The following is a 22,207-nucleotide window of genomic DNA, read 5'->3' as shown; positions in this document are numbered from 1 at the left end:
TTCTAAAGGCATCATAGCATAGGGAGTAGGCAGAGGGAGAGGAAAAGATATTATCCATAAAAGCAGGGAGGAGAAAGTTGGGGGTTGATCTGCAGTTCCCTTCACATTTTTTAATGTGCTTTTTTTTTTTTTTTTTTGGGGGGGGGGTTGGGTAGGGCCATTTGTTAAATATTGAGTGGGGATGTAGGAATCAGGCCATAGGCCCGTACTGTGCTTTATTTATTTATTTATTTATTTACTTATTTATTTATTTATTTATTTATTTAAATAACACTATTACACTTAACTGGCTATATTCTTTTGAATAAAACTGGTTAAGTCTTATCCAGCTATCTTTACCTGGATAACCTTAAATCTAACCAGTTACATTCAAACTATAGCCAGGTACATTTAAAATTTTCCAACTGAAGGTAGCCGGACAACTTTATTTATGGATATTCAGCAGGACATTTATCCTGCTGAAATCTGGGATAACTTATTCGGCTAACTTTAGCTGAATAAGACAGCTATTTTTATGATTTTTTAAAATGCCCCCAACATGTTTAGATATTTTATGTAGGCCTCTAAAAGGTATCAAACCTTGTAAAGAATATGAGTTCCTCTTAAAATACTTCATTCCTTTTCTCACTGTCAGTTTTTGACCTTGTCTCACTTTCCTATTTTTCTAGCTTTATCTGTCTCCCTGCCATTCCATGACAGGATGAAAGCCTGACATACCAAGAGAATATCCAGAAGAGATCATCTCCATTGTATTTCAGTTTGAACCAGAAATGATCTGATTCACACTCATGAAGAGTCATAGATGGAATTTCTGGTAATCTATCTGTCCCGGATAATTTTTAGATCATGATCCTCTAAAAGCTGCACATCAAAAGGGATTCAGGTTTGTTTGTTGTTTGTTAATGACACCTGTCTCTAGAATTTGCATTCTGGTTAGAATACTGAACTACACACCTGAAGACTCTAATCTGTTAGTGAAGCTGTAACCTTGAATATGTAACTAACCCTCCCCATGTTAAAGCACAGACTGTAAATTACCTGGGTCTTGGGTATTGTAGCCATATTTATTTATTTATTTATTTATTTATTTATTTATTTATTTATTTAAAAACTTTTATATACCGGTATTAGTATGCATACATCATACCGGTTTACAATGTAACTTTAAAGGTAGAAATTACAATGAACAGGGAGGGCGAACAAGGAGGAGTATACAAAGAGCAGGAGGTGGAGGAATTAAAGCAATAAATAAAAACTGCAACGGACTATTTACAGGAATATACAAGGCGTAGGCAAGATACTTGCAGAAGTCGGTGTACTTAATCAGGGTAGGCTTGTCGGAAGAGCCATGTTTTAAGTTTTTTTCTGAACTTGGCGTAACATGGCTCTAGCCTGAGAGTGGTAGGGAGGGCGTTCCATTGTTTAGGGCCTGCAATGGATAGTGCACGGTCCCTAGTAGAGGAGAGGTGGGCTTTTTTCAAAGGGGGAATGGAGAGGGTGCCTTTGTTGACAGTGCGAGTGGGTCGTTCAGTGCGTATAGGACGAAAGGGTTCATCCAACCAATTGGAATTGTGCGAGTGGATGGACTTGTGCACTATGGTTAGAATTTTGAAGAGAATTCGGGATGCGATGGGGAGCCAGTGGAGTTCTTTGAGTATTGGGGTAATGTGATCAGCTTTCCTTGAGTTGGTGATGACCCTGGCGATGGCATTCTGGAGCATTTGTAAGGGCTTGGTGGTGGAGGAGGGTAGGCCAAGGAAGAGGGCATTACAGTAGTCCAGCTTTGAGGAAAGGGTGGTTTGGATGACGGTGCGGAAGTCATGATAGTGGAGGAGGGGTCTGAGTTTCTTCAGGATGTGAAGCTTGAAGAAACCTTCTTTGAGGATGGAGTTGATCTGTTTTTTGAGATTGAGTTGTTGATCTATGATAACCCCAAGGTCTCTTACTGTGGGTTGGGGTGTTATGACGTTGAAAGCTGGATCGTTGGAGATCGGTGGTTTGGGAGGGAGGTGAGGAGAGATAAGGAGCAGCTCTGTTTTGGAGGAGTTTAGAGCGAGGTGGATGTTGGTGAGGAAGTCATTGATGTTGGCAAGACATGTGTTCCAGAAGGCAAGGGCATCTGAGAGAGAGTTGTGAATGGGAATGACGATTTGAACGTCATCTGCATAGAGGTAGAATTTGAGGCCGAGGTCTGTGAGGAGCTGACATAGAGGTGTGAGATAAATGTTGAAAAGGGTGGAGGAGAGGGAGGAGCCTTGTGGGACACCTTGAGACAAGGGATAGAGTGTGGAGTTGGCGTTTCCTATCTTGACGGAGAACTTTCTGTTAGATAAGTAGGATTTAAACCATAGTAGGGCTAGGCCTGAGATGCCTATTTCGGATAGCCGGTTGATGAGGAGGTTATGGTTGATGGTATCAAAGGCAGCTGAGATGTCGAGTAGGGCGAGGAGGTAACAGTTGCCTCGGTCCATACCTATGAGTAAGTGGTCCGTGAGGGAGAGCAGGAGGGTTTCTGTATTGAGGTATTTACGGAAGCCGTATTGGGCTGGATGCAGAATGTTGTTGCTTTCTAAATATTCTGTAAGTTGGATGTTTACAATCTTTTCCATAATTTTGGATAGGAAGGGCAGGTTAGAGATAGGGCGGAAGTTAGCGGGGTCTTTAGGGTCTAGTGTTGGTTTTTTTAGGAGGGGCTTGACAATAGCTTGTTTAAGAGCATCTGGGACAGAGCCTGAAGAGAGGGAGGAGTTTATGATGTCTGCGATGGGTTTGGATATAGTGTTCGGGATGGAGAGGAGGGATTTTGTGGGAATGGTGTCTGAAGGGTGGGAAGCTGGTTTGAGTTTTCTGAGAATAGATTCCACTTCTTTAGCGGAAGTCAGGTCAAGGGTTTGGAGGGTGGGTGAAGTGGGGGAAGGTTGGAGGGAGGGGGAAGGGGAGGTGGATGGAGAAGGGTGTTGAAATCTGCGGAGGATGTTGGTGATTTTTGTGAGGAAATACTGGGCGATTTCTTCGCTCTTAGTGGAGGCATCATTCTCAGGGATAGTGGGCTGAGAGGATTTGGTGAGGTTGGCAACATAATTGAAAAGGGCTTTCGGGTTGTACATGTATTGGTGGATCTTAGCTGAAAAGTAGTCTCTTTTTGTTTTGAGGGTGGTTATTCTATATTGGTGAAGGGTAGTTTTGAAACTTGAGGCGAGTTGGGGTGAGGGGGCTTTACGCCAGTTTCTCTCACGCTGCCTGAGGGTATTCTTTAGGGATCTTAGTTCAGTCGTGTACCAGGGTTGATGATTTTTTGTGGGTTGGGTAATGTTACGTCTGGAGATGGGGCATAGTTTGTCAGCAATTTCAAGAGTCATGCTGAGCCAGGATTTGATGGCAGTCTCTGGACTGGAGCAGTCAAGGCTAGTGGATGTGTTGGAAATGGCAAGAGCCAGTTCATCTCCAGAGCAGGGTTTCCTGAAGGTGAAGGTGGTGTTGTTTGAGGGAGTGGGGGTAGTAGGGAAGTTAAGGGGGAGGAGGGCTTTTATGAGGAAGTGGTCGGACCAAGGTACAGGGGAGCAGGTGGGGGGGTGGGATGGTAGGAAGCAGTGGTTGATGAATATAAGGTCAAGGGAGTGACCAGCTTGGTGCGTGGGGGAGGCAACAATTTGTCTAAGGCCTAGAGCTTGGAGTGCAGTAAGGAATGCCTCACAAGAAGGGGTAAGGGGGGTGGCATCGACATGGAGGTTGAAGTCTCCTAGTATGATGGAAGGGATTTCAATGTTTATGTTGGCAGATAAGAATTCAATTAAGGGGGAGGGGTCCCGTTCGATGGATCCAGGAGGGGCATAAATGAGACAGATTTGCAGTGAGGGGGCTTTGAAGAGGCCAATTTCTAGCTTGGAGGGTGATGTGGTGTGGGAGAGTTTGAGATTAAGGTGTTTCTTGAAGGCTAGGAGGATGCCACCTCCTCTTTTCTTGGGTCTTGGAATGGATAGGAATTCGTAGGATTGTGTAGGTAGCTGGTTCAGGAGGACAATGTCTGTTTCTTTGAGCCAGGTTTCCGTGATGGCACAGATGTCTGGCTTGGTGTCAGTGAGGAGGTCATTTAGGATGGGGGGTTTTTTGGAGAGTGATTGGGCGTTGAATAGAATGATGGAGAGGGTAGTGAGTCCAAGGAATTGGTTGAGGGGGGTAGTGAGGATAGGGAGGAGGGATTTGTAGGGGGGGGGTGGGACGGGGGGGGATGGGAATGGGGGAGTCTGTTGTGGGGGAGGTGGATGCGGTTGATGTGTTGTGTGGTCATAGTGGGTGAGTAGGCAAAGGAGGAGGGAGGGAGAGGGGGTAGGTAAAAAGGAAACTGAGAGGATATAGGGTAGTACAAGGCGGGGATTAAGGTATCAAGGAGTTAAACTGAGAGAAGGGCACTGAGGGAAGGGCACAAAGCTGATTAGGTAGGGTAAGAGGTGTAAATAGTGTACCATGCAGGTTATACAATGCAGGTTATACAGCTTAGATAACATGCACAAATAACAGAATAGAGCAATTTAAGGTGTTAGGGGGAGTAGTCCAGTGGCTGGGAGGCAGGCTCATGAGCACCTGTGAGAGGTGAGATAGGCACTTTGAGGAGGTGCCCACTCACTCGGAGGTCCTGGAGTTGGATGGGTCTTGGCTGAGAGGCTGGCAAGTGAGCAGCGATACCTCAGGGTCAAAAGGGACTGCTGGGTGAGAAGGAGGTCCGTGTAGTACTTTAGGGTCTTCCAGGGTCCTTCAGGGCGGTCCGAAGGGGCTGCCCGAAGGGGCGCTCAAAGGGGCAGGCCCCTTTGTCGCGCTCCTTCGGCGCGTGACGCAAGGCGCGTGACGCTTGACCAGGTTAGATTTTTATAGATGACTCTTTTCTGTGTCGCTCAAAAGTGATGTCATCAATATGGGTCTTGGCATCCAGCACAGAGATTTAAAAGCGGAGTCGTTAGAAGCAGGGCAGTCTTCCAGCTGGGGGAGGGGTCAACAGCCACGAGGTGGAGGAGGAGGAGGGGGTCCAATGGAGGGCTGGGTGCAGGAAACAGCTCAATCCAAGCCCTGGATCCTGGCTTGCAGAGCAGAGAAAAGAAAGGCAAGTACCTGTACGGAGATTTAAAAGCACATTCGTTAGAAGCAGGGCAGTCTTCCAGCTGGGGGAGGGGTCAACAGCCACGAGGTGGCTAATAACGATTAGCTCTAAAACTATTTTAAATAAATTCATATTTGCATCTCCAATATGGTGTATAGGCCAGAGCAAGAATCCTTTATGGTGATTGGCTGGGTAATGACAGAACCAGAGATGGTAATCACCCTTTTCGACTTGCTATTATATCTTAGCAATACTGGCCTTCTAACGGACCATGTTCTGTATCCCGCTAGGGCATTAACATACAGGAAACAGCATATCAATCATTTCTGATTAAGTATTTTATACGAAGAAAAGGAAGATGAAGGACAAGTGAAGGAATTATTTATTTTCATGTAACGTGGCAGAATCTTATGGTGCGATCTAACTTGCATACTGGCAAGCAGTAAACCTATTAAATGGTCTGACCTTAATGTATAGAACCTCTGGTTTTCCTCAGCAAAAGAGTGCACTAACTTGCATGGCAGGTTCAGAAAGATTAGTGAGAAGAAGTCTTGGGTTCTGACTCCCCCTTTGGGATCAGCAGTGGTGGGCTCTAGCAGTATAAAAACCCCTGCCACAAATTTAGGGTGTGGCTATTGTGTTGGATTTTGGGTGTGCTCCTTGAGTTAGCTCTGGAGCTATCCTGCTCGTATAGACCCAACTTTTGATTATTTTTCAGGGCATAGGGACTGAAGAGTTTTCTTCACTTGGAGCACAGTGCCTTGCCCTCATGTTTTGGTCCACATTTTTTGGAGATTTTAGTTGTGAGAAGGAAGCGTTTCCTCCCTTCCTGTCTCTTATTAAGTGTCCACTTTTTAGTAATATTTTTGTCTCTGTTTTTGTTATCTGAGAACCCAAGAGCCCAGAGTCTCAGTACTATTGTAGGCCTTTGGAAGTGGAGATTTTCATCCAAAAAGAACCTGGAATGGATTCCCATCCATTGCTAGTGAGGAGGAGTTAAAATCGTTTTTTTTTTTTTCTAATATGGTTCCAGGTGAAACATCTTACGAAAGTCGGGAGCAAGATCGGTACCATACTTGGAATTGATTGGAGGGAAAGAGAATATTGAAGACTACTGGAGAGTTATGAGATAAATGGGCCTTTTCATTCAGTTCAGTAATTGGGATTACTAATCTGACCATTTCACAATGGGAAGACTCTGATATAAATCTGAGAAATTGAGAGAAGGCTTACACATTCTTCAGTTTGTTTAATGGAAAAGGTGAGGGAGCTGAATTATTAAGGAATTGGATTGATCAAATTAAGACTTTTGTTGGAAGATTAAGATCATAAATATATTACCTTTATTTTCTAATGTTCATCAAATTACATTGACCTCAAAGAGCTGAAACAACATTTTCATCTATTTGAACAACTATCATTAAAAGAAGTTGGAAACTGCTCAGCTTCCATTATGTTTATTGCTGTTATAGACTTGAGAGAGGGCTGTGTATTCGTGCTTCATGTAAAAGGACCTTGAAGCTAATAATCCCCCCCCCCCCCCCCCACACACACACACACACACACACAGGGAGCCCTGGACCTCTTGCAAGTTTAAGCTAAGCTGGAGGACAGTTGCAAATGTCTAATCCTTGATTGTAAGCATTTGGGTCCACTATCTGGGCTTTATCCCATTCAGGGGTACATTAACATAAAGTAGCAATAGATTTACTTGTACTGCAATCAACTAATAATTGTGTCTTATAGTTTCAAAAGGAATTTCTTGAACATATATTAATACACGGACACAGGTGCACACTGTCAATTCAATGACTAAATCAGACCGAATGTTGTTGCTAATTGTGAGAATGATCTCAGCATGTGCGCACTGCAATGGATTAACTTGAATGTCAATAATTTCCAGTTACTAGCTGCATGGTAATGTACCTGCACTATTTAATCTTTTTTCCAATTCTCTGAGGAAGTGGCTTAATCCAGGGCATGCTCTTGGGAGTTTCCAAGCTGTCTGCTCTGGGATTGAAAGTTTATTTTATTTTTTATTGTAAATCTTGCCCATTTTGAGTGTCTGGTGACTCACTGGCGTGCACCTGAACTTTTTCACAGAAAGCATGGTTTGTTTTTCTCCTAGCGTACTGGACTGAAGTTTGAAAGAGCAGGAGACAGAGCATTGGACCACGATGAAGGGGCTACAACAGATTTACATTCCTTCAGGCTAATTTGCCCAAAGTATCAGGAACACTCTCTCTTTGCCATCATCCACTCTGACAACAAAAGGTACTCGCTGTCATTGGAATGCTTTCAGTATAATTTTCCCAAGTCCTTGATCTTCAACATCTTCAGCAATAAAAAAACCCATTCAGAACCTGTTATCTTCAAATGTTTTTTTTGATTATCTAGTATAAAACTGGAATTGTAGTCTAATTTCTAAGGTGCAAAGCTATGAAGGCTTATGAACCAGATTTGAATCCTGCCTCCTCCACTCACTCACTCACAGTCACTTTATTGTTATTGTGACATAATAGTGTAATAAGGGGATAGATATGTGTGGCAATCCTTTGGGAATCACCACTATATATATATATCCCTAGATCTTAAATCTCTTTTTGAGCTAGGATAAGGAGATAGGTAGTAGAGGGAGGGTGCACCATTCTGGGAACAGCATCTCCATGGAGGTTGCTGGAACAGCTAGCCCCCTGCTAGTATAAAAGCAGCTTGAATAATAGCTAGATGTGGCATTTTTTTGATTGGAGGTGAAGGAGCTATTTTTCCTGAGTTGTATTTGTTCTCCCCTTCTGTATACTAGATCTTCGGGTTTGAAATCTTACACTGAATAGGAAGGGGGCAGGTACCTTCCTGGTACTAGTCCCAGGGACTGCTTATTTTTTGAGAATTTTTCCTGTGAGAGCTCTGATACTCCTGGCTCAGAGGATTTTCAGGGAGACCTTGGCTAGGATAGATTAGGAGTTAGGAAAGGTTCCTCTCCCCTCCATCTTACACAGAGTGGATGGATCAGCAGGTGAATATTTTGTTGTGTGTAATGCTGCTACCCTTCCTGCCCTGAAGTGGACACCATGAAGAGAGCTGTTTTGTTCCCTGCTGCCTGGATCCTTCACAAGTAGTACTCTGTTTGTCATCTTAAGAAGAAAACTGTGAGTAGGATCTTTTATTTATTTATAAAATGTATAGCCTGCTTATCTACATCTAAGCGGGTTACAATTTACATACATAGTTGATAATAACAAAACTTTAATGATTATTAAATCATAGTAGTAAAATGTGGCGCAATTCTAAAACAAATAATCAAGACAACATATAGTGAAAGACAACATACAGTAAAGGAAAAAAAAATCACTTAATACCACTCATAATAAAATAGTGACTTAAGACAACTTAAGCTACTCTTTAATCAAAGGCTATTATTACACTTGGAAGCCCCCATCCACCCTGAAGAGTTTGTGCAAAGACTGAGATCATGTAATTTTGTCCATCAGTATTTTTGGAAGGGAGGTTTTTTTCTGCCCAACTAGGACCCTGCCTTCCCTTGCTCCGGTCCCAGCCTTGCCTCGTCCGTGCTTCCTGTCTTGCCTCATTCCTGTCCTCCGCCTGCCTAATCCCCTGGTACTGACCTCTGCTATAGACCCCGACTTCTCTTTGATCACTGCCTGCCCTGATCTTTGGCCTGAACCTGGTAACTGTCTGATTGCTGCCTACCTTGACCTCAACCCAGCTCTGGACTCTCTCTTTTTGACCACCCCCAGAGTCACTCGCCTAAGTCCTGCTGGCCCCTGGAACCCAAGGGCTCAACCTGCGGGGAACAGTGCCGGTATAGGTGAAGGTCCAGCTCAGTCCCAGCCAGGAGCGTTTCTGCCAGCTGTTGGCGTGAATTTGATAGGTTCGCCTACTAGGCTGCGTCAACCATGCCACAGCACAAGGGCTCACAACCGTGACATGGAGCTCTCATCCCCTTCTCTCCTCCCCCTCCCCTCGGAGGTCAGACAACATGGCACAGAAGATCTAAGGCATAGCCCCACAATTTCCCACAGTGGTAGATTCTACTTCAGGAATTAGAAAATTCTGAGGTACATTAACAATCATTTCCATTTTTTGTATACTTATACAATAAAAAGGTCCATATTGAGTATGCCAGTGAGCGGGAAAGTTATCCAGGTAAAGGAGAGCAATGGCAGTATGCTCTGCATTATCTTCTCAGGTCTCAACTGTCCCCTCCTCTTCTCTGCATGCTGTCTGAGAGGACAGTGACTGGATTAAGCAGAAGAGCAGCTTTTCTTTACTCCGATCTGTCCCCGTCCCCTCTAGCCTTCCTCCTCCCTTCCTGTTCCCTTTACACTGCCTGGGAAGGGAGGGGTATAATAGGATGCAGAGGGTTGTTCCTGCTGAGTGAGATTCAGCATAGCTGGAAGACAGCAATTTGGCTGCCTTTGGCACAGGCCTAGTATGCCTATTGGTAAATCCAGGCTTGTCTGCCTCCAAGGGTTCACACCATAGAGCTCATACCTGTCCCTGGTACACCTGGGTAGAATGATGCTGACTAAGGTGGGCAATGAAAGTCAACGTCTATAATTCATGCCATCCTTCTGCAATGGATACCAACATCCCAGGATAATAGAGAACCAAAGAGAAGTACAACAAAAACTAACTTAGATAACATGCAATTTCTACAAACGCTCAAGTGTCTATGACTGGCAGCTTGAAAACATCCTTAGCAATATAGACAAGAATAATTAAGTAGACTGGATGGGCCAATTAGTCTTTCTGCCATCACCTTGCTAAATTATTTTATTACATCACTATGTCACACTCATAGAGGTTGCATGCTGCTATTCAGTAATGACCCAAAATAGTCTCACACTCAGGATCTTCTACCAGCATGCAGTATTGGTAGGTATGGAACTATTAGCTCTCTTCCCTTTGCCTCCATCTCCTTCACACTCTCTTCTGTTTCCTACTTTTTCTTGATCTCCTCCACTCTCTTCACCAGTGCTACTAGCTGGGGCTGCCCACTTGACCCAGGAGCCACTTCCTCATCCTCAACATCAGCAGTCGTGCACACAGGCCCTGTTGGTAATACTTACCTGGCAGTGTAAAAATCACAGTACCTCATGGAAAATCAAAACCAACCCTCCTGTTTCGCAATCATTGTCAACATTACTCTCTACCCTAACCCACCTTATTATTCTGTTTAAAAAAAACAAACCATAAAACACAAAAAAAAACCACACAGAACAATCATCCCACACTAAAAAAAAAAATGGAAAATGAAACAAAAAACAAAATCCCTCACTCATTCTCTTTTTTTTTTCCTTCTGTCTGTCTCTCTCCCTTTCTCTCTCTCCTGCCTATCTCTACAAACCTCTCACAAACCCCCACAAATGCATCCTGGAGACAACCCCTCCTGTAGTACTGTGATCAATCTGCTGACAACTTCTGTCATATTTTTTGAGTCAGTGGGTCCATAGACTTATTAGATTAATAGTTACTTTTGGCCCTTCCTTAACAAATGGTAAGTGCACTTGGAGTGGGTGTGCACTTGAAATGTGCCAGTAGAGGGAGAAAGGGCTAGAAGGAGTTGGCTACGGAATCTTTAGTACAATGAATTCAGCAACATGTTCTACATTTCAGATATCCATGGATAAGAAATACTAATCACTTCCATAGAAAATAGATTATTTACAGATGGAATCACATCTAAAGAAAAATATAGGGAAAGATCACGACAACATTTGATCAATTTCTTTGATTGGGTGACTAAACATTTAGGGGTGAGCAATGGATGCAGAATTCTTGGATTTTGCTAAAGCTTTTCATACTCACACAGATAGTTCATAAATAAACTGAGCAATCTTAGCATGGATCCTAGATTAGAACCTGACTGGGGGAAAGACAGAAGGTAGTGGTGAATGGAGATAACGTCAAATATAGAATGAGAAATTGTCAAATGTTTGGCAGCTAAGATTCAATGCAAACAAGTGCAGAACCATGCATTGAGAATGCAAAAATGTAAGTGAACACTTAACAGTACACACTTTTTTTTTTTGGGGGGGGGGGAGGGGTTATGCACCAAACAAGAAATACCTGATAACCTGAAAGTTGAAAAATGGTGTGACAAGGTAGTGGCGAGAGCCAGAGGAATGCTTGGATGCATCATGTGTTACGATTGCCGCCCACGGGAGGCTCGCGGGGCGGCCCTCTCACCTTCCCAGATGGACCTCAGTGCTCAGTTCTCCATCGTTGGTGGCAGTCGGCTGTTGGCTCCGACCTCGGGCCCCTTCCAGTGTCCCTGGTCCTGCCATGTGCCCAGGACCTCCAGCCAGGATTCCTCCTCCAAGCAGACATCTCCGCTTGCCCCACGAAGAGAAGCCACCAACAGCGCTGCGCCCCCTCCTAGGCACGCGCACCCACAACTTTAATCCTTTTAAAGGACTCGAGGCAGGAACCTGGCCGCACACCCGGATGCTGACGTCACCACCCTCATCGTACTTAAGCTTGAGCAGCACTCCAAAGTGTTGCCTTTGCAACAGGTCTCCTCGGTTCCCTGTTGATCAAGTGCTCGTTGCTACTAGAGATTCATCTCTGCCTTGTGTTCCTGTTTCCTCGTTGCTCCCGATTCCTGTCTCATCGTTCCTGCTCTGTTCCTTGCTTCGGATTGACTTCACAGACTTTTACCCTGCTTTGCCTGACTCTGCCTGGTGACTTTCTCCAAGCCTGACCTCTGCTACGTCCGACCACGCCTGCTTTTTCCAAGCCTGACCTCTCCTATGTCCGACCTCACCTGCCTTCTCCATGTCCTGACCACTGCTATGCTTGACCATGCCTGCCTTCTTTGTGCCTTGACCACTGCTACGTCTGACTACGCCTGCCTTCTCCGCACCCTGATCATTGCTATGGATAACCTTGCTAAAGACTCTTTCTTGTCCAGAGTTCTATGTTGCTCACCACATTTTCCATTGACCGCCAATCTCCATCTGAGTTTGACAGAGTGCCTCTGCCTCTATCCACTGGATGTGGACTTTTAAGGCTTCTGCCTTTCTTTGCTCAAGCACCTTCAGTTGCTCCCTGTTCCTTGGTGCTTGGGTTTCAGTTCCGCAATCCATCTTGGATAGAATTACACCACCTGCTGGCTGCTGTCTCTGGGCTGAATCAGCTATCTCCATTACTTTATCTCGAGGCCCACCTAAGTCATGCCGGCCCCGGCACCCAAAGGCTCAACCCGAGGGGAACTTGGGCTGGTATAGGTGAAGCTCCAGTGGCCTCTAACTTCAGCTCACTCCACCTGCTAATGGTGGGGACCCGTGGGCCCTTGCCATGGGTTAAGTCAACCCCACCTCAGCCCAAGATGATAGAGCCACTGAACAAATCATTGGTGAGACCTCAACTGGAGAATTATGTCCAATTCTGGAATATTATACATAAAAAAAATGATATAGACAGAATAAAGGAGATCCAGAAATGGGCTACCAAAATATACCAAAAGCCATAGGAAGTGGAACTTCAAAATGTAAATATAAGGAGCACAGAAGAATGGAGAGAAAAATAGAAAGTGACAGATATTCATATACATCAAAGATAGATATAGGGGGGCAATTAATCAGTAACCCATGTTGCTGCAAAGTAAGCAGGTACTTTTGAAGCCATGAACATTATAACCAGTTTCCAAAAAGGAAACAACACTGTCCACATATTTTGCAATTGCTTTATCCACAATTCACAGAAAAGGGGCAAAACATTGCGGGGTCCATTTTCAGCTGCTCTGCGGCTCGTCTAGTTAGGGTATTTTAAAGTTAGCTGGTAATGTCTAATCGGCTAACTTTGGGACAGCCGTATGGCCTGACCAGAGTTAGCCGCCTAGGTTAAGCAGCATTTTCAAAGTCAGGACTGTCTGGCAAGCTACACTAGGGACTAGGAAGCCAATTGCTTAGGCAATGTCATACTGGAATGGGTAACTGTTTAAATTATTGCAAAGTTTTGTAGATAGGAATGGGAAGGGAGTGGTGCCAGGTATGAACTTAGTGGTAGATCTTGTATGCTCATTTGCCTAAGATTGGGGAGTACAAATGAGGAAGATGATAAAAATCAATCCTATCCTGGTGGTTAAGGAGAGAGATCTTATAATTGGTCATGCTCTATGGTGGACTTCTTTGGTTTGTCTTTCTACTTTTACTGTGGATTCTATGCTCTAGGGCTGGGCTATATATATGGCAATGTGGTCAGGAATAACTGGCTGATCTTTTTATGGTATTGCAGCAGGGGGTACATTGAGAAGACTAGATGGTTCTTAACCTTCATATCTGCTATCACAGTCAATGTTTCTATTTTACACAGGAAATAGATACTTACTATATCTGGAGCATAAAGGAATAACATTCTATGTGTTTTCCTTATTGAGATTTCTTGCAGAGATCTTTTGGAATAGAGATGGCTTTGACAATTTCTGTACAATGAGAAAGACACTCTTGCTTCTCCTTCCTAAAACCTGTAACTCCAGGAAGCTAATTATACCTTGGCTCGCTGAATGTTAATTGACTTCTTTGGTTTGTCTTTCTATTTTTACTGTGGATTCTATGCTCTGTGGCTGTGATATATCTTTGGTAGTGTGGAGAGGAGTAACTGTATGAACCAGCTGGTCTTTTTCTGCCATCCTATATTAAGTTACTGTTTAACTACTTGCTTAGCTACATGGCTAAATCCCTTTGAAAACTGTCCTCCTACTGCACAAGTTGCAAGCATTTTTCAGTGGAAAGGAAGTTCTAGAACAAAGAGAGTCAAAATATTAGGCTCCTTGGGAGTAGACTCTGAATCAACATTAGAAAATGTTTCTTCTCTGAAGGGGTGATGGAAGCATGGAGCAGCCTCCCGATGGAAATGTTGGAGGTAAAATCAGTAACCAAATTCATGGAAGATTATGATAAAGCAAGGGGATTCCTAAGTGAGGGGAAAATCTCCAGAGGGATAGCCATGTTAGTCTGGTGTAGCAAAAATGACGGGAGTTTGGCGGCACCTTATAGACTAATCAATTTATTGAGGCATGAGACTTCGTGGACAGAGTCCATTTCATCAGTGATGGGAAAGATGTTTTAGGGTTTTGACCAAATCCCCTATGTGGTGGTGGTGGGGCAGAGAGTTATTTAGTGAATTATTAGTAGGAGAGGGAGATTTGTATATTGTTATATTGATACATAGCAATATACAAATGCAAGAGAAAAAAACCCATTTGTATTGTTATTTTATTGCATTGTATTTTTCCTTGATATAAGCTACTCTAGGTCTATTGGAGATGAGTGGGATATAAAACAATGGAACTGAAAAAGAAAAGAAAAGGAAGTGAAGGTTAAGCTAGAGATCAACTGGGGAGTTGGGTATTGCAGCAGTAGGTACATTGGACAGATTAGATGGGCCTTAACCTTCATATCTGCTATCACAGTCTGTTTCTCTGTTAAACAGAAAATAGATATTTATCTGGTGCATGATAAGGGAATATCATTTTATGTGTTTTCCTTGCTGAGATCCCTTGGAATAGAGATAACTCTGACAGTTTGTGCAAAATGAGAAAGATGCTCTTGCTTCTCCTTCCTATAACCTGTAATTCCAGGGAGCTTAACCTTGGTATACTGAAAGTTAATTGATTTCTTTGGTTTGTCTTTCTCCTTTACTGTGTATTCTGCCACATACTACTTGCCCTGAAATGATGGAATATAATTTATTAATTGCCTATGGTACACACTGTCTTCCTCCCTCATATTACAGTGTTCTTTATGCAGAAAGACCTATTTGCCCAATGCAGGACTGGCTATGCCTACATTGATCCAGTCACAAAAGGATGCTCTTAGAATAATGAAAAATACCTTCTCTAAGTAGACTGCCTAGGATTTTATAAAACCTTTGGGATAAAATCTCTGTTTGCAGGCTTCCACTGTAAATTGTCAAAAGAGGTCACATTTAGATATTTTACATAGAAATAGAATAGATTTTTACATAGACTTTAAAGACACTTTTCTCATTTTACTTTATGTTGTTTCTATGTGACCACAAGCTTCCTATGCCACTGCACATTAAATATTCATAAACTATAAGTGGATGGGGGGAGTACACATCAGCAATAGAGATAGGTCTAGGTTTAGTTACTTTTAGAATGTCATACCCAAGAAAACAGGATGTGAGTTAACAGAAGAAGGTGCTGACAAAATCACCTGAGAACAGACAGAGATCAGTACATTACTGAAAAATATCTCAACAGCTAACCATGGATGGATAGTACCACTGACCTTTTTTCTGAATAGGTCAGGATGAACAAATAAGGCCTGACACTGAACCGAGCCAAAGAGAGCTTGGCAATACATTCTGACATAGCCAGGCATCCCCTAGAGTCAGGAACAATCACATATCTGGAAGGCATGGACATAAGATGATGACAAGTTAAGCTCTGCCAACAATGACCATGTATAAAATCACCAGCACAGAAGCTCAAACCTTGAAGATCAGGAAGTGCTAAGAACAAAAGAGGATCCCAGCAGCACAAAGGCATGTTCTGCTAGCAATTTCTTCAACTGGACAAAGACATCTGAAGCAACTAAATTGCAGGTGATATAAATCTTATATGGGGTTAAATATTTCTGTATATAGAGCATAAGCCAGTGTTGCAACCGTCCCTTCCTGACAGCTTCACTCTGCCTACCTTTCTTCCTTTGCACCTCCTCTCGCTATGGATGGACTCCTGGCTGCCGCGGCATCTGCCTGCTGTCCTCGCCGGCGTCCCCAGACCAGTTTGGGCGCTGTCTCCCGCCATGCACCACTGGTACCTTAGGGAGCGTGCACCGCGTGGCCCTCACTCTTATTTCCTACTTGGCGTGAATCTCAGGGGCATCCCCCTGTGATGACGTCACGCTGCCCAGATATTTAAAGCCTACGATGTTTGCTAGCCTTTGAGATAGCAAGGGGAATCTTACGGATGGGATTCGCTCTTCGTACCCAGCTTCTCTGCCTCTCCAATCTTCCATTGGACTCTTAACGCTAATGGGGTACCCGCTCCTTGGGGGCCTCACTTGCTTTTCAGGTTGCAATCAGGAAACCAGTACTTGCTCCTCGAGGGCCCATGTTCCCTGACTTGCTGCCTACTCCTACCTTCTCTTCTGCCTGGAAGGATTCGCTATCTTCAACACCAGTGAGTACTACCATCTTCACCTCAGAGCTGTTCCCTGGAACCAGATACTCGCTCCTCACGGGCCTGCCTCCGTTCCAGCCTTAGTGCCATCTCCTACATGGAACCGCTGTGTGAGTACATTACCTTCAAGCCTCTCAGCTCTCAGGGATCAAGTACTCACTCCTCGAGGGCCTGCTCTCCCTATCCTGGGGTTCTCCATACTGGGGCTTTGTGCATATTCCACTGTACTCATTATTCTCAGTTCTTTCCACTACAGCACTGCTACCAGAGGAGTCACTGTTCCAGTGCCTGAGGGATACTAGCCCAGCTGGGCTACATCTGCTGCTCACTACTGCCACCTCTGGTGGCTTCACTACATTGTCTAATAAAAGATCAATCTCTGTGTTTGTGTGTCCTAAGCTGAGCCTGACCTGTGGCCCCTCACAGGATTGCCCGCCGTGGGCGTGGTCAGCTGCCACAGTGTCCAAGGATTCACCCAACCCTCACTAATTATGACAGCCAGTCACTCTAAAATGATATGCACTTTGAACCAAGGCCTGCAGTTCTGCACAGACTGAACCAAAGTACAAGCCTAAAGCAACACAAAGATGGTGTTTCAAACCATGTGATGGCCTCTACAGTTTCACTTTAAAAGATTGTGAGAAACTACACGAGAAGAAACTGGTATTGTCCTATCAGACATCTGTCTGTAACTCACAATTAGCTAGTATACCCCAGACACAAGGTCTACTAAGCAATGGCTTTTACACAACTTTGTATCCAGCCATGAAGTCAGCTATGAAGCAGGTACTGTTCAGCAAATGATTGCTGATGCCCTTATTATCAATGGTGAGAAAATTAATATAAATTCTGACTAAGATGAAGTCATACCAGAAGCCCATCAATTCTATGTCTATAGATGATGGTAACATCCAATCAAGATCAATGTTTGGACCATATGGATCTGAATATGCAATGAAGGCCTGGGCAAATAAAAAGTCTCTGGACTACACAAACTGCGGAACCTTTTTCTCAGGACTACAACTGCTACTCACAGACTGAAAACTTTCTATTTTCTTGCTGTTTTTCACATGAATCCCATGCCCATGAACTAATCAGCACTGAACACAGGGTTAAGCTTCATCCAGACCTGCATAATTATGGAGTGCCTACTGGTCTTATGCTGCCTAAGCTCTGGCAAAGTTAGTTGTTCTTAAGCATGTTTCTGCCTGTTTTGATTGCAGAAGTTCTGTAAGCCTTCTAGGTCTTCCTTCCCTGAGACTGTGGCATAACCTGTCATTTGCCTGCATGGAGGTTGAGCTGGTGAGCTACCCTCCATCATAGAAAGAACCCAAATCTTCAGAGACAGCAACTGCAGTGGTGGAGGGTGAGATAAACTGGCTTAATTAACTTTCGTTGGGATAATTAGTTGGTTTTGCAGTTTGAGAAATACAGGTTGACTCTGAGGTAATACAGAAATATTTGCTTAATCTTTATAACCACAAGGCTTTGCTCTTTAAAACCAGAAATGTAAAACAAATTATATCTACTGTATGATATTATACATTATATACTGCTAATAAAACTTATTAACTACCTCAAGAAAGGTTTCTGTTTTCTTAATATGAATTTGTGACTTCATTTTCTCTGATTTAAATGTCAGATAAATTTAATGTGGAAAAGTGCAAGGTGATGCATATAGGGAAAAATAACCCATGCTATAGTTACACAATGTTAGGGTCCATATTAGGTGCTACTACCCAAGAAAGAGATCTAGGCGTCATAGTGGATAACACATTGAAATCGCCAGTTCAGTGTGCTGTGGCAGTCAAAAAAGCAAACAGAATGTTGGGAATTATTAGAAAGGGAATGGTGAATAAAACAGGAAAATGTCATAATGCCTCTGTATCGCTCCATGGTGAGACCGTCCCTTGAATACTGTGTACAATTCTGGTCACCGCAGCTCAAAAAGATATAATTGCGATGGAGAAGGTACAGAGAAGGGTGACCAAAATGATAAAGGGAATGGAAAAGCTCCCCTATGAGGAAAGATTAAAGAGGTTAGGACTTTTCAGCTTGGAGAAGAGACAGCTAAGGGGGGATATGATAGAGGTGTTTAAAATCATGAGAGGTCTAGAATGGGTAGATGTGAATTGGTTTTTTACTCTTTCGGATAATAGAAAGACTAGGGGGCACTCCATGAAGTTAGCATGTGGCACATTTAAAACTAATCGAAGAAAGTTCTTTTTCACTCAACGCACAATTAAACTCTGGAATTTGTTGCCAGAAGATGTGGTTAGTGCAGTTAGTATAGCTGTGTTTAAAAAAGGATTGAATAAGTTCTTGGAGGAGAAGTCCATTACCTGCTATTAATTAAGTTGACTTAGATAATAACCACCACTATTACTAGCAATGGTAACATGGAATAGACTTAGTTTTTGGGTACTTGCCAGGTTCTTATGGCCTGGATTGGCCACTGTTGGAAACAGGATGCTGGGCTTGATGGACCCTTGGCCTGACCCAGTATGGCATGTTCTTATGTTCTTATATAAGACTAAAATCCCTTAGTTTTCTGACCAGTTTCACATAATAACCAATGAATGTGGCAAATTTAAATGATAAACCTTACATAATTCTATTACTGTCTTCTATTCATTTCAAATCTGATAAACCGGGGCCCAGGACTGCAGGGATAATGGCCTCCCTGGGGTCTGGGATGGGGGTCTCATGGTCCCTTTGGGGCTCCAGCTTACCCCACCCACATTTCTAGGCATTCTTTCCATACTCCATGCAGAAAAATAGAAAAGCCATTCAGACTGAATGACTTCTACTAAAAAATGTTTTTTTTCTGAACAGATTATATCTGTGCAGAAACCAGCAGGGGTCACCCACTCAGGCTTATATAATACTGGATCTTATAAAGAGCTGTCAGTCCACAACATGAGTAGCCATGGGTTTGCCGCAGACTGCTGTAACGCTATCAATGTCAACATTCTACCAACAAGGGAAGTCATCATGGCAAGTGTATCAGTGCCCCTCCACTGGGGGGTAATGACCACATCTTCCTCCTCCCCACCACCTTGATCATTACCATCTCCTTCTTGGAGTCTTTTCCCTCCGCCTGTAATGCATTTGCCCCCTTTTCACAATATATCTGCGGTAAACACAGACATGATATGCTCTACCTTGCTCAGCAACAAAAGAGATCAAAAAATGGACACACTAGGAAAAAATGTATATTCAGAAAACTTGGAACAAAAAGCTAATGTAGAAAATGACCCCAAATTGCCAGTGTTTCTTAAGTCAGGAGTCAAACTGTTCCATGAAAGAGAACAAAGGACGCCTTACTTTTTCTTAATAATTTTTGGCGGTTTCAAAGCTGTAAATTTACATGCTAACCTTTCTTACCTACAGTTCTGAGGAATAATTTTTTCTGACAAATTAGGGGTTGTCATATATATTATTAACACATTTAAAAACAGTTTCTAAACCAATTAATGTCTTGTGTATACACCATTGGGAAAGGCACTCTGACTTCAGTAGCATAACATTGTGATAGATACCAGCTGTTTTCCACTGACTAGAGAAAGAAGAGGGATTAAGGAGGCTCTTCGAACGGGACACAAAATTACTATTTCAAAATGTAAGGAAATGTGATATGGAATCTGAGAGTTTAAAGCAACAGAGTCCCCGGTGCTACAAGCCAGAATTGCAGCCCCTTGAAGTATTAGTTGCAAATTGCTGCTGGTACAGAGTTTGGAAGCATTGCCATGTGCTGGAGTCTAGCTGTACAGTGTGTCCTCCCTATCTGTATTGGGACATTATACCAAATGTCTCATGATGTCTCAAATATTTACAGATCTGGGGACCACCTGACAACCTCTGTGATGATGATGATGAGGATTTGTCAGTCGAGCTCTGGGAGGATCTTAACTAACGCGACATTCTTTTTCCAAGAGATCAACAGCTGCTATAGTTTTACATTTTTCCAAAAATAAACTAAACCCTTTTGTGATTTCAAATAAAATGTTTGTACAGTTTTTAATTAATTCTTTTTATTTTGCTTCATCTTCTAGAACAGTTGCTGGCCTTCAAGGTTAGCTGTAATTAGTTGATCTGCAGCTGTTAGATTGAGTTTGTGTTGCTTGCATGCTGTACTGTGAACTTTCGTTGGGTGATAGGTCATTATATTAAAATGTAGTAAATTAAAATGTTGTAAATATTACTCTAACATAGTTTTGTAAATGAGTAACACTGGGGTTCAAAGCTACATGAACAAAAATTTGGGAAGTCAGAGTGATAGCCTCCCTGGCACCACACTGTAATTCAGCACCATCACAAATGGCACAACATATAATTTACACTCACATCATTCTATGCTGATGTAAAATACAGGGATTAGAATGGTTTTATACTTTCCCCTCTTGATCTTTTATGTTATAACCATAATGCTACTGTAACACAATTGAGTATTTTTCTTTTACCTTTGCTTTGTGCAGGCCTATATCTATTTCATTTGGCCATCTTGCTATCCAGAGAAATAGAGAATGTGACCTCACTCTTGATACTAAGCTGGAGGACTAACAGCCCCAGGCCCATCTCAGCCCCTCAGCTTGTCTAGCTCAGGCATTAGGAGCAAGCTAACAGGAATGTTTCATTGTCAATAGCTTTCTTACTATTACGGTATCTGCCTCCATGGAGATATTGGATTGCCAAGAATACCGATGTATTGGTGGCAAGATTTAGGGATCACATAAAACCTGAGCCAAAAAAAGGCATAAAATTCCTGCAAATCTGTTTATTTGCATAATTCTGAAATTGTGCATCTTTTGTTCAAGGCTTTAATTGTCTGCAGCTTCTGGAATGGAAAAGATTTCATTGAAAAAAAAAAACCATGTAAGCAAAAACGCGTGCAGAAAGCAGTGAATGACTTTTATTCCAAGCAGTGATGACATAGTACATATATAAAAAAGAATGCCAAGGAACCACAAGGCAGAATACTTATAAATGTACAAAAAAAATTATGGATATCAGCCTGTTAGAAAGATAGGGATTGTACCAAAATGGTGGATTATGAGTGTATACTTCAATAAATTGTATTTTCTTGTTTAAACCATATTGTTAGTTTAATGTATTTTATTATGGATGTGACTGTTAGCCGCCTAGGACTTTAGATAGTGTAGGATATAATTGTTTTTAATAAATTAAGTAAATACATTGGAGTGGCTAGCTTTTTTAAAAGAATGCATGAAATAAGATTTGCCATCTATTTGTCCACATCAAGTAAAAATATCGATCTAATTAAAGAATCTTGGTTAGCCTCTCATTAAAGTCTTTTCACATAAACATAGAATGGGGAAAAAAGCCTTAGTGAATCAAGGCCTAAAAGTTTAATTAACTTTGTTCCAGCTTACAGTTATTCTGACAATGTGGAATCTAGTCTTCAAAAGTTTTTATTTCAATATATCAGTTCGTCTATAAGATCCCACAAGCCTCTGTGTGATTTTTGCTATTGCAGATTAACATGCCTACAGCTCTGGAAATTACATCAAGGTGAATAATATCCATAAATCTTTGGAGAAAGATGATACTGAGATTAGCAAATAGCAGGGATGTGCATGGAGAAATTTGTATTCAGTTCCTTTACGGTTCAAATGAAAATGTTCCATATTTGTTCTGAAATGCTCATTCATTCCCTTCGTTTCAGAAGCTTGTGCTCATAAATGCCAAATTGAATTTTATGTGCTTAAGTTGTAGTTGTGTTCATAAAATTGAATTTTATGTGCATAAAAAATGTACATGCACAAACCCCCAAAAAGGAAGGGAACAAATACATATACCCAGCAAATAGTATGAAATTTCAAAATAGCTTGGAAAATACAGTTTAATGGATTAAAACTAAATGGCAGTGTGAAAAAGTACAAAGTAATATTTTTGGGTTCATGCCTTATAGCTTGGGT

General features: G+C 42.4%; 1 protein-coding gene across 1 annotated transcript in view; it reads right to left on the bottom strand.

Moving 5' to 3' along the window:
- The window catches only part of ASTN1 (astrotactin 1), a 587,016-nt gene that overhangs the window by 37,038 nt on the left and 527,771 nt on the right, over positions 1 to 22,207 (bottom strand). The gene's annotated exons all lie outside the window — the stretch shown is intronic.

Source organism: Rhinatrema bivittatum, chromosome 10 (assembly GCF_901001135.1).
Source record: "Rhinatrema bivittatum chromosome 10, aRhiBiv1.1, whole genome shotgun sequence".
Lineage (NCBI taxonomy): Eukaryota > Metazoa > Chordata > Amphibia > Gymnophiona > Rhinatrematidae > Rhinatrema > Rhinatrema bivittatum.
This window is presented reverse-complemented; position numbering and strand designations above follow the sequence as displayed.